The sequence below is a fragment of the Hordeum vulgare genome, chromosome 4H (genome assembly GCF_904849725.1).
Source record: "Hordeum vulgare subsp. vulgare chromosome 4H, MorexV3_pseudomolecules_assembly, whole genome shotgun sequence".
NCBI classification, from domain to species: domain Eukaryota; kingdom Viridiplantae; phylum Streptophyta; class Magnoliopsida; order Poales; family Poaceae; genus Hordeum; species Hordeum vulgare.
The window spans coordinates 119,397,030-119,408,824 of NC_058521.1; positions in this window are offsets into that span (position 1 = coordinate 119,397,030).

The following is an 11,795-nucleotide window of genomic DNA, read 5'->3' on the forward strand; positions in this document are numbered from 1 at the left end:
GCTATATTGCCATGTGCTAGTGCTCGTAATTCATCTACTCACAATGTTGCTACATCTTGTGATGAATTACTTTCCATGCCTTGTTGCTCTAACAATGAAGCTTATACTTCCTCTAGTACTTGTGTTGATACTAACCATGTACAGGAAATCAAAGAGCTCAAGGCCCAAGTCACGTCCTTGAAGAAAGACTTGGAAAAGAGTCATGAAGGAATGTCCACACCCAACAATGTCTTGTGTGGGCAAAAATCCCCAAACGAAAAATATGGACTTGGATTCAACTCCAACAAGAAGAATAAGTCCAAAAGCTTCAAGAAGAAGGGCCAAGAACAAGTCAAGAATTCGGCCAAGATTATTTGCTTCAAGTGCAAAATTGAAGGGCACCATGTTAGATCTTGCTCACTAAAGAAGAAGCCCCAAAGTCACAAGCAACAAGGGAAGAGGCCACAAGTGCACTCACATACCCAACTACAAGTTGAAGAAAGGCCCCTTCCGAAGAAGGCCGAAGCCAACACTCCTCATGTTGAGAAATCAATAGGGAAGAAATTAAAGGGTAGATGTTGCTACTTATGTCGTGAGAAGGGTCACTTCGCTTCTTCTTGCACGAGAGGTAATTTATCCAAGCCAATCATTATTGATGATATCTATTCACTTGGGAAGGATAAGGTTGGCAATGTGTTTGCCAAGTTTGTTGGTACTCAAAGTGGTGTGAAGAAAAGTACCATTTGGGTTGCCAAGCCTATTGTGACTAACCTCTTAGGACCCAAGATGGTTGGGGACCAACAAGCTCAAACTTGATCAATAGGTGTTTGTGGAGGACATTAGAGACATGGATACATAATGAAAAATTAAGGGGTCTTCATCATTCATATTTTCTCAAGCCAAGTCATTTGGATTATCGGGTTTCTATCTTATATCCAATGTGCCTCCTTACGGTTACTTGTACTTAAACTGTTTACATTGTTAGTCGCTTGCCCCTTTGCATGTTGTGGTTTTGCACCTTACATGTGTTTGTACATGTTGTGCTTCCAACTTGCTTATGTTGAGTAATTGAGTATGTGTATGTTGGTTTGCATATCATGTACATGTGAGTCTTGTATTGAGCCTTTTTGCATCTTGTTTGTATTTTTGTTGGCTCTTGTGAGAGATTAATGGATTATCCCATTGTGGGGGAGTGATGTGCTTTGCACACCTCACAATCCTATAAATGTGTATACATGGGGAATACCACTTAGGATTAATATTTCAAGATTATCTAGTACCAATCGGAGTCACGAGATGGAGATTGGTTACAAGAGATGAACTAGGGTTTGGAGATGAGATGGTGCTGATGAAGATGTTGATGGTGATGAGTCCCCTCCGATGAGAGGAGTGTTGGTGATGACGATGGCGATGATTTCCCCCTCCGGGAGGGAAGTTTCCCCGACAGGATTGTCCTGCCGGAGCTCTAGATTGGTTCTGCTCAAGTTCCACCTCGTGGCGGCGGGGAATCCTCCGAAAAGCCTCCTCTTGATTTTTTCTGGAACGAAACCCTTCTTGTAGCAAACGAGGGGGGCTAGAGGGCCAGCAGGGAGCCCACAAGCCCCCTAGGTGCGGCCCGAGGGGAGGCCGCGCCTTGCAGGCTTGTGGCTTCCTGCTGGCGCCCCTCTGGTACTTCTTCGGCACAATATTTTTTATAAAATACAAAATAAATCCTCGTTGACTTTCACGGCTTTTGGAGTTGAGCAGAATAGGTATCTCAAACTTGCTCCTTTTTCAGGCTAGAATTCCAGCTGCCGGCATTCTCCCTCTTCATGTAAACCTTGCAAAATAAGAGAGAAAAGGCATATGTATTGTACCGTGAAGTGTAATAACAGCCCAAAAAGCGATAAATATCAACATGAAAGCATGATGCAAAATGGACGTATCAATGGACCTGCAGCATCATGGTGGGAGAATTTCACAGTCACTTACCCCATCAACACTGTCACATGGGACCAGTTTCAGCAGGCTTTTCGCACCACCCATGTTTCAGCAGGAGCTATGGCCATGAAGAAGAGCGAGTTTTGCAACTTGCGCCAAGGAGGACGCACAGAGGGCCAGTGTGTGGAGGATTTTAGTAAGTTAGCACGTTATGCCCCTGATGACGTCGCTACAGATGCTGCTAAGCAGGAGAAGTTCCTAGAAGGACTGAATGATGAGCTGAGCATGCAGTTGATGGTGGCAACCTTCAACAACTACCAGGAGTTGGAATATAGAGCTCTCATGATTGAAGGGAAGCAACAGAAGATTGACAACCGCAAGAGGAAGTATGGACAAGGGAAGTACAACTCAGGAGCTCAGCAGAGGCCCTGTTTTACCCCAAACACGGGAGGACACATTCACCATAACCATGGAGGCCAACATTCCAATGGAGGGAGTTCACATAATCATAGTGGTGCCAAGAATGGGAATGGGAATGGAGGAAACAACGAACAGAACCATTCCAACCTAGCAACGCCCACTAAGAAGGATCTAAGTCACATTACTTGTTTCAAGTGCGGGAAGAATGGACATTATGCCACGGAGTGTTCTGAAGCAAAGAATGGAAATGGCAGTGGAAGCTCTGGGAAGAATCCCAACCCTTTCAATAGAGGACAAGTGAATCACGTTAGCGTGGAAGAGGTTGAAGCGCAACCCGATGCAGTAATATGTAAGTTTTTGGGTTAAGTCATTTACTACAATTGTTCTTTTCGATACTGGTGCATCGCATTCATACATATCAAGGGGATTTGTGGATAAGTATAACGTGCCAACCCAAGCCCTTAGGTCACCCATGTTAGTAACCTCGCCAGGAGTAGAGTACATGGTTAGCCTATGGTGTGATCGGTTACCATTAAGGATTGGTAACTACGTGTTCCCCTCAGACCTAATAGTATTGGAGTCACAAGGACTGTATGTAATATTAGGCATGGATTGGTTATCGAAGTATGGAGGGAACATTGACTGCACCAGTAAGTCAATTTTGCTCAACACCCCAGAAGGAAGAAGGATTAAGTATGTATCTCGGCATGTGCCAAAGAGAACTCAAGTAAATTCCTTATCAAGAGTGGTACAGGAGGAAGTACCAATGGTGAAGGATTTCCCTGATGTATTCCCAAAGGATGCCAGGCATGCCACCGGATAGAGACATTGAGTTTTTGATAGAGCTTTTGCCAGGCACAGGGCCAATATCTAAGAGACCGTCTCGAATGCCCGCAAAGGATTTGGAAGAAATTAAGAAGCAGATTAAGGAGTTACTGGATAAAGGCTATATTTTCCCAAGTTCATCACCTTGGGGATCACTAGTGCTTCTAGTGGAGAAGAAGGATGGATCGTTGAGAATGGTTGTTGATTATCGAGGATTGAATGAAGTAACAATCAAGAACAAGTATCCATTGTCGGTGATCAATGATTTGTTTGACCAGTTGCAAGGAGCTAAAGTATTTTCCAAGATCGATCTGCGATCAGGATACCACTAGCTGAAGATTCGAGAGCAGGATATACCGAAGACAACTTTTATCACAAGGTATGGGCTATATGAGTATACCGTTATGTCATTTGGTCTGACTAACGCACCTGCCTATTTCATGAACATGATGAACAAGGTGTTTATGGAGTTTTTGGATAAGTTCGTCGTGGTGTTCATTGATGATATTCTGGTCTACTCGAAGAATGAAGAGGAGCATAAGGAGCATTTGCGTTTGGTACTTGGGAAGCTCAGAGAACATCAGTCATATGCCAAGTTCAGCAAGTGTGAGTTTTGGTTGAAGGAAGTTGGTTTCCTCGGACACATTATATCCGGAGAAGGAATAGCAGTAGACCCCACCAAGGTTGTCACAGTGACTAATTGGGAATCACCCACCTCTGTTGGAGAGATCCGGAGTTTCCTTGGACTCGCAGGATACTACCGGAGGTTCATTGAGAATTTCTCTAAGATTGCAAAGCCCATGACGGAGTTGTTGAAGAAAGACACCAAGTTCAAATGGACTGAGGAATGTGAAGCCAGTTTTCAGGAGTTCAAGAAACGCTTGGTTACCACCCCAGTGTTGATTCTCCCAGATCAACGCAAGGATTATCAACTGTATTACGACGCTTCTCGTCAAGGACTTGGAGCAGTGCTGATGCAGGAGGGAAGAGTTGTTTCGTATGCCTCACGAGAGCTTAAACCCCATGAGTTCAACTATGCTACCCACGATTTGGAGTTAGCACTTGTAGTGCATGCGTTGAAGACATGGAGACATTTTCTCATGGGAAACCATTGTGAGGTGTACACGGATCACAAGAGTTTGAAGTATATTTTCACACAGAAGGAGTTGAATCTCAGACAGCGGAAATGGTTAGAGCTCATCAAGGATTATGATATGAGGTTGCACTGTCATCCCGGAAAGGCTAATGTAGTAGCCGATGTGTTGAGTCGCAAGAGTCATGTCAATACACTCATGGCCCGAGAATTACCCGAGGAGTTAGCAGAAGATCTTCGCGAGCTATGTTTGGAAATAGTTCCGAGAGGTTATGTAGCAGCATTGGAAATTTAGTCTAACCTGATGGATAAGATCAGAGAAGCTCAGAAGACTGACAAATATATTGCCGAGATAAAGGAAAGGACGAGCAAAGGAAAGGCTAAAGGATTTCGTGAGGATGAGCATGATACGTTGATACCTTATGGTTTGAGGATCGCGTATATGTGCCTAATGACCCCGAGATTAGGAAGTTGATTCTGCAGGAGGCCCATGATTCGTCGTATTCGATTCACCTAGGAAATACCAAGATGTATATGGATTTGAAGGACACTTTCATGATGTGTCAGGAGTTCATGATGTGTTCCACGTTTACCAGTTGAAGAAGTGCCATACAGAGATGGTCGATATCCCTCTGAGAGATACAGTGCCACTGGAAGAGATCCAGTTGGATAGCGATTTGACTTACAGGAGAAACCAGTGAAGATTCTCGAGTTTGCGAGTCGAGTCACACACAACAAGGTTATCAATTTCTGCAAAGTTCAGTGGAGCCACCATACCGAGGATGAAGCCACCTGGGAACGAGAGGAAGACCTACGGAAGGACCACCCACACCTATTTTCTAGCCAACCCGAATCTCGAGGGCGAGATTCAACTTAAGGGGGGTAGGTTCGTAACATCCCAAACTTTCAATTTGGAATGTTATGCATTAGATCATCCTTGCATATCATATTTTATTGCATTCTTGGTTGATCCTAGAAATTCTACGCAACTCAAGGACCCACGGAGAGAGTTGGGGATTTTGTTATTTTCATATTTGAGTTTTCTAAAAATTTGAAAAGAGGATCATTTGGTTTTAATTATTTTCTCTTCAAATATTTCTAAATATGAAATAAAAGAGAGGGGATAAAATGACTTCCCCAAAATAAAAGAAATATTGGAGGAAAATATTAAAATTAATTAAGAATTTTATTGAGAGTTTTATTGCTATTTTATTTGAATTAGGAGAAAAATGAGTTTTTAAAAATTGCATTAGAGGCCCAAATAAATGTTCACCTTGTCCGTTGTATTTTTGGAGGACGGGGAAAATTTATTTCAAGATTTTTGGAGTCCATTTAGTATTTCTTTTTATTTGTTTTCTGCACGTTGGATTTTTTTTTAAAAGTTAACCGACCTACCGGGCCGTGTCCGGCTAGGACACCTAGCATGGCGGCCTTTATAAGCCGCACGAGCCGCTGCCCAAACCCTGGCCGCCCTGCCCCTCGATCCCCGCTCCAGCCGCCGCCTCCGCGCACTCTGCCGCTTGCCGGAGCCGCCGCCACCGGCAGACCCCGCCGCCGAGGTAGGCTGGTTTTCTTGCGCAATCGAACGATTAAAAAAACCCTAGATCTATTTTTTAGATCGGTTTTTTTCCAGTTTAGTTAATTAGTGGACGTTCGTCCGTACATTCGTTTTAACGAACGATGTTCATCCGTTAGCCGCAGACAGCGAACGTTCGTTCGTTAGCCTATTCGTCAGATTTTTCTTTTTCCACGGATTTTCCGCGATTATTTCCGGTCGTGATTTCTGCCCTGATCTTCGTTTTAGTTTATCGCGTCGCTCGTTTATCGGAATCAGGTGATTCAAGCGCCAATATATTCGTCTCGAAGCCCTCTTTGTGTTTAACCAACTTGAACAAGATTTTTGTAATGTAAACTTTGACTCTAGTCCAAATTATTAAACGGATCTTGTTTCTTTCGCAGTTTGAGTTTCCTTGCTTCGTTTGTTTTGATTCTTTTTGCAAACCGGAGTTCTTCAGTTTAACTTTCTGGTTAGATATCTTATTTGAGTTTTACCCGTTCTTCTAGTTCGATTGCTTATGTATGTTATTGTTTGGTTGCGATAGAGTACCCGGAGTGCGATGCGTCCTACTACGAGTCTCTAGGTTTTGCGGATCATTAGCAAGGCAAGTAACACTTTGATCATACCTCTTTTCTACCCAGTTTTATTGCATTAGATCAACCCTCAAACATTGCATGGTTAGGATCTGATTAACATGTGGGTTTTGGGAAGTAGATGATGAGGTAGAACCTATTGCCTTATTTATTATCAAACCACTGGGAGTTACTTCTACGTTATGCTTATATTGCTACGCTATGCTCGTAGACGTGGATTGGGTGAGTGTATCCATGACAAATATGAGTATTGTTAATTAATGGTTAAAGTTAAGGTGGCTACTTAAATACACATCTGGGTGGATTGTTTGAGGCACCCTGGGGTACCTAGTGGTTGTCAAGGCACCTAGAGAAATCCAGCATTGTCCTAGGATTTCCCGGAGTAACCATGTGATCATCCTACGGTCCGCCACCCAGGCTCAAAGGGATCATAAGATTATTCATACTAGAAACTTCCGTGTGCAGCCACAAGCCAATATGGGCTCTGGCATGGTTGAGTAAGTTGCGTGAAGCTCTTGAAGAGGTAGACTAGCAGATGTAGTGGGTTGTAGGTGGTACTGTCTATCCAGAGTAGAGAGTAAATGCTTCAGAAAGACTATGTCTCGAATTTCCGACCATGGATGTATTCGAGTCTTGTGGGGAAAAGTGCGCAAACCTCTGCAGAGTGTACAAACTAATCATGGTTAGCCGTGTCCCCGGTTATGGAAATCTTGAGTATCTGGTTCTTGGATTATCATGTTGATCTCATCACTCTAAATTAATTTGTTGGGTTGAATGATGAGGCTTAATTGTGGTTGAGTTGGAGGAACCTTCTCAATGTTTAACAACAACCATGATAATTAAATAAAACTTATTCCTTTGTTTAAGGAAAAAGATTGTCTTTATGCAAAACTGTTAACAATAGAGCTTTCCACCAGCCATATATGCATGTAGAGATAGCATTTCATTCTGTTCATTACTCTATGTGTTACATTGCCAACATATTCCATGTGCTGACCCGTTTCGGGCTGCAACATTTCATGTTGCAGACTTTTCAGACGTCGAGTAAGGTGCCATAGGTCGTTGTCTTTCACTCAGCTATGCCGTTGGAGTTGATGGACTCACTTTATCTCCCAAGACTTCCGCTGTTATCGTTATTAGATGGCCTTAAGCCATATTATTGTAGTAAGTTCTCTTTTGAGACATTCATGTAATAAGTGTGTGATTGAAACTCTGTTATAAATACTCAAGTACTGTGCGTGTGAGCATTACCAATCCAGGGATGACACAGATGCACAGAGGCTAGAGTGTTTGAGGTCTGGTCGCTACATATCTTGTCCACTCACTCTCCCGGAGATCGAGGCACACGAGTCGAGCTCCTGTCCTAAGATAACGCCTAGTCCACGGCCAGTCGATCTTTCCATCGAGGTTAGTTGTACGGACTCAAAAAACATTCGTCCATTTAATTGTGTGTCTGGCCATCGATCATTACTATTGTAAAGAGGAATGGTGTTGCAGGTTGCTTTTTAGAAAGAGAGAGCGGTAAACCAGACTGCTCTTGAGAAAGAAAGATTGGCAAGCTATGCTGCTCTTCAGGCTTCTCTTGAGGAGAGGGACCGGACCACGACTCGCTTGATTGAGGAGGAGAGGGCCCGAGATGAGACGGCTCACGTGGCCATGTACGATCTTATTGTGGTAATTTTATTTTTTACATTAGCCAAATCATGTGTGTAATGTTTGTTTCATTACTAACTAATACGACTGACTCTTCAAAACCGAATGTGCAGTCTATGTGCGAGAAGACTAGTCAAGCCCCTCCGCTGATGCCCGTCTTCTGTGCGATTGGCACGGTGAGTTTCATTTCAATGGTCATTATAAACTAGTATTAACAATTGACTGTCATCATGCTAACTGAGACATTGCAAAATATCTTTTCTGCAGAATAACTCCCGAGCGGCATCACTTGACCCTTCTCCAGGGCAACCGTCTCCAAACAAAGCCGACGCGAGCAACCCTGGAGTTTCTCCTCCTTGATGACCAGTGTGGTAAGTTTTCTCCAAAATGACATAATAAGCTCCTACTTGATTTTTACTAGGTAAAATGGTTAGTGAAACCACTAGTTTCATAACTTAGCTAATTTAGCTCCAAAATGTTTAGTGAAACCACTAGTTTCATAACTTAGCCAATTTAGCTCCAAAATGACATAATAAGCTCAATTGAAATAGGAAAAATGAAAAGAAGGAAGAATAAGAAGAAGAGAAGAAGAAGAGAAGAAGAAGGAGAAGAAGAAGGAGAAGGAGGAGAAGAATGAGAAGGAGACCTCCTTCTTCTCCTTCTCCTTCTTCTTCTTCTCTCCTCCTTCTCCTTCTTATTCACTTCTTCTTTTTCTTCTTCTCTCCTTCTTCTTATTTTTCTTCTCCTTATTCTTCTCTTCTTGCTTCTTCTCTTTCTTCTTGTACTAGCTTATTTCCCCCAACAAAGACATACTTAGCTAATTATCCTACAAAATTATATAATTAGCTTAGTTAGGTAAAAACATCATAAGAACCTTGGTTAGCTCATTAAAATGAGTAATTAAGCTTCAAAAAGACATAATAAGCTCAAAAATGGCATAAGAACCTTGGTTAGCTCATTAATATTATATAGTAAGCTTGGTTTCCTCTAAAATGACATAATTAGCCCATTTAGCTCCAAAAAGACATACTTAGATAATTTAGCTCCAAGAAGAGGAGAAGAGGAGAAATGAAAAGAAGGAAGAAGAAGAGAAGAAAAAGAGAATGATAAGGAGAAGAAGAATAAGAAGGAGGAGAAGAAGAAGAAGAGAAGAAGGAGAAGGAGGAGAAGAAGGAGAAGGAGCCCTCCTTCTTCTACTTCTTCTCTCCTCCTTCTTATCCTTCTTCTTCTCTTCTTCTTTTCTTCTTATTTTCTTCTTCTTCTCCTCCTCCTTCTCCTTCTCCTCCTCCTCCTCCTCCTTCTTCTCCTTCTTCTTCTCTTCTTGCTTCTTCTCTTTCTTCTTCAATTTAGCTTATTTTCCCCCAACAAAGACATACTTAGCTAATTATCCTCCAAAATGACATAATTAGCTTAGTTAGGTAAAAACATCATAAGAACCTTGGTTATCTCATTAAAATGACTAATTAAGCTCCTAAAAGACATAATAAGCTCAGAATGGCATAAGAACCTTGGTTAGCTCATTAATACTATATACTTAGCTTGTTTTCCTCTAAAATGACATTATTAGCCCATTTAGCTCCAAAAATACATACTTAGCTAACTTAGCTCCAAGATGAGGAGAAGAGGAGAAATGAAAAGAAGGAAGAAGAAGAAGAGAAGAAGAAGAAGAAGAAGAGAAGGAGAAGGAGAAGAAGAAGGAGGAGGAGAAGGAGAAGAAGAAGGAGAAGAAGAAGAAGAAGAAGAAGAAGAAGGAGAAGAAGAAGAAGAATAAGAATAAGAAGAAGAAGAGAAGAAGGAGTACGAGGAGAAGAAGGAGAAGGAGCCCTCCTTCTTCTCCTTATTCTCCTTATTCTTCTCTCCTCCTTCTTCTCCTTCTTCTTCTCCTTCTTCACTTCTTCTTTTCTTCTTATTTTTCCTCCTTCTCCTTCTCCTCCTCCTCCTCCTTCTTCTTCTTCTTGTTTTTGTTCTCCTTCTTATCTTCTTGCTTCTTCTCTTTTTTCTTCAATTTAGCTTATTTTCCCCAACAAATACATACTTAGCTAATTATCCTCCAAAATGACATAATTAGCTTAGTTAGGTAAAAACATCATAAGAACCTTGGTTAACTCATTAACATGACTAATTAAGCTCCTAAAAGACATAATAAGCTCAAAATGGCATAAGAACCTTGGTTAGCTCATTAATATTATATACTTAGCTTGTTTTCCTCTAAAATGACATAATTAGCCAATTTAGCTCCAAAAAGACATACTTAGCTAATTTAGCTCCAAGAAGAGGAGAAATGAAAAGAAGGAAGAACAAGAAGAAGAGAAGAAGAAGAGAAGGAGAAGGATAAGAAGAAGAAGAAGGAGGAGAAGAAGAAGAGAAGAAGAAGAGAAGAAGGAGAAGGAGTAGAAGAAGGAGAAGGAGCCCTCCTTATTCTCCTTCTTCTTTTCCTTCTTCTCTCCTTCTTATTCTCCTTCTTCTTCTCTTCTACTTCTCTTCTTCTTTTCTTATTCTTCTCCTCCTCTTTATCCTCCTCCTCCTCCTTCTTCTTTTTCTTATCCTTCTTGTCTTCTCGCTTCTTCTCTTTCTTCTTCAATTTGGCTTATTTTCCCTAACAAAGACATACTTACTAATTATCCTCCAAAATGACATAATTAGCTTAGTTAGGTAAAAACATCATAAGAACCTTGGTTAGCTCATTAAAATGACTAATTTATCTCCAAAAAGACATAATAAGCTCAAAATGGCATAATAACCTTGGTTAGCTCATGAATATTATATACTTAGCTTGTTTTCCTCTAAAATGACATAATTAGCCCATTTAGCTACAAAAAGACATAGTTAGCTAATTTAGCTCCAAGAAGAGGAGAAGAGCATAAATGAAAAGAAGAAAGAAGAAGAATAAGAATAGAAGAAGAAGAGAGGACAAGGAGAAGAAGAAGAAGGAGGAGGAGGAGAAGAAGAGAAGAAGAAGAGAAGAAGGAGAAGGAGGAGGAGAAGGAGCCCTCCTTCTTCTCCTTCTTCCTCTCCTTCTTCTTCTCTCCTCCTTCTTCTCCTTCTTCTTCTCCTTCTTCTCTCTTCTTCTTTTGTTCTTCTTCTCCTCCTCCTTCTCCTTCTCCTTCTCCTCCTCCCCCTTCTCCTCCTCCACCTTCTTCTTGTTTTTCTTCTCCTTCTTCTTCTCTTCTTTCTTATTCTCTTTCTTCTTCAATTTAGCTTAGTTGTTATATATATGTTGTTGTTCTTCTTCTTTTGACTTTCTTATTCCCATTTTGCAGATTGGATGTACTACATGCATGGAAGCTGGCGTTGATGGAGTGATTTAGTTCTAGTTTTCATTTGAGTAGATGAACAATGTGGAATTATATGTATATGTATATATGGATGAACAGTATATGTGGAACTATATGTATATGTATATATATGGATGAAACTTTGTGCTATGAATATGTGTTATGGCCTATATATGTGCTATGAATTATATGTATATGTGTTGTGACCTATATATGTGCTATGAATTATATGTGCTATGTATATGTATATGTGGTGTGAAATAAACAAATAAACTGTGAAAATATGGGCTCTTTGCCGTGTGCGAGCTGATGGCAATGGCCTTTGCCATCAGGAAGTAGAGTGTAAAGGTGCGTGGCACCCAGCTGTGCAACCTGGGGTAGCATCAGCTGGCCCATATATCCTCTTTGCCGTCCGCTGCCTTGGGAGGCTGACGGGACAACGGGAGGGAGGCTGGCGGCAAAGGGATGATTCCTGTGCT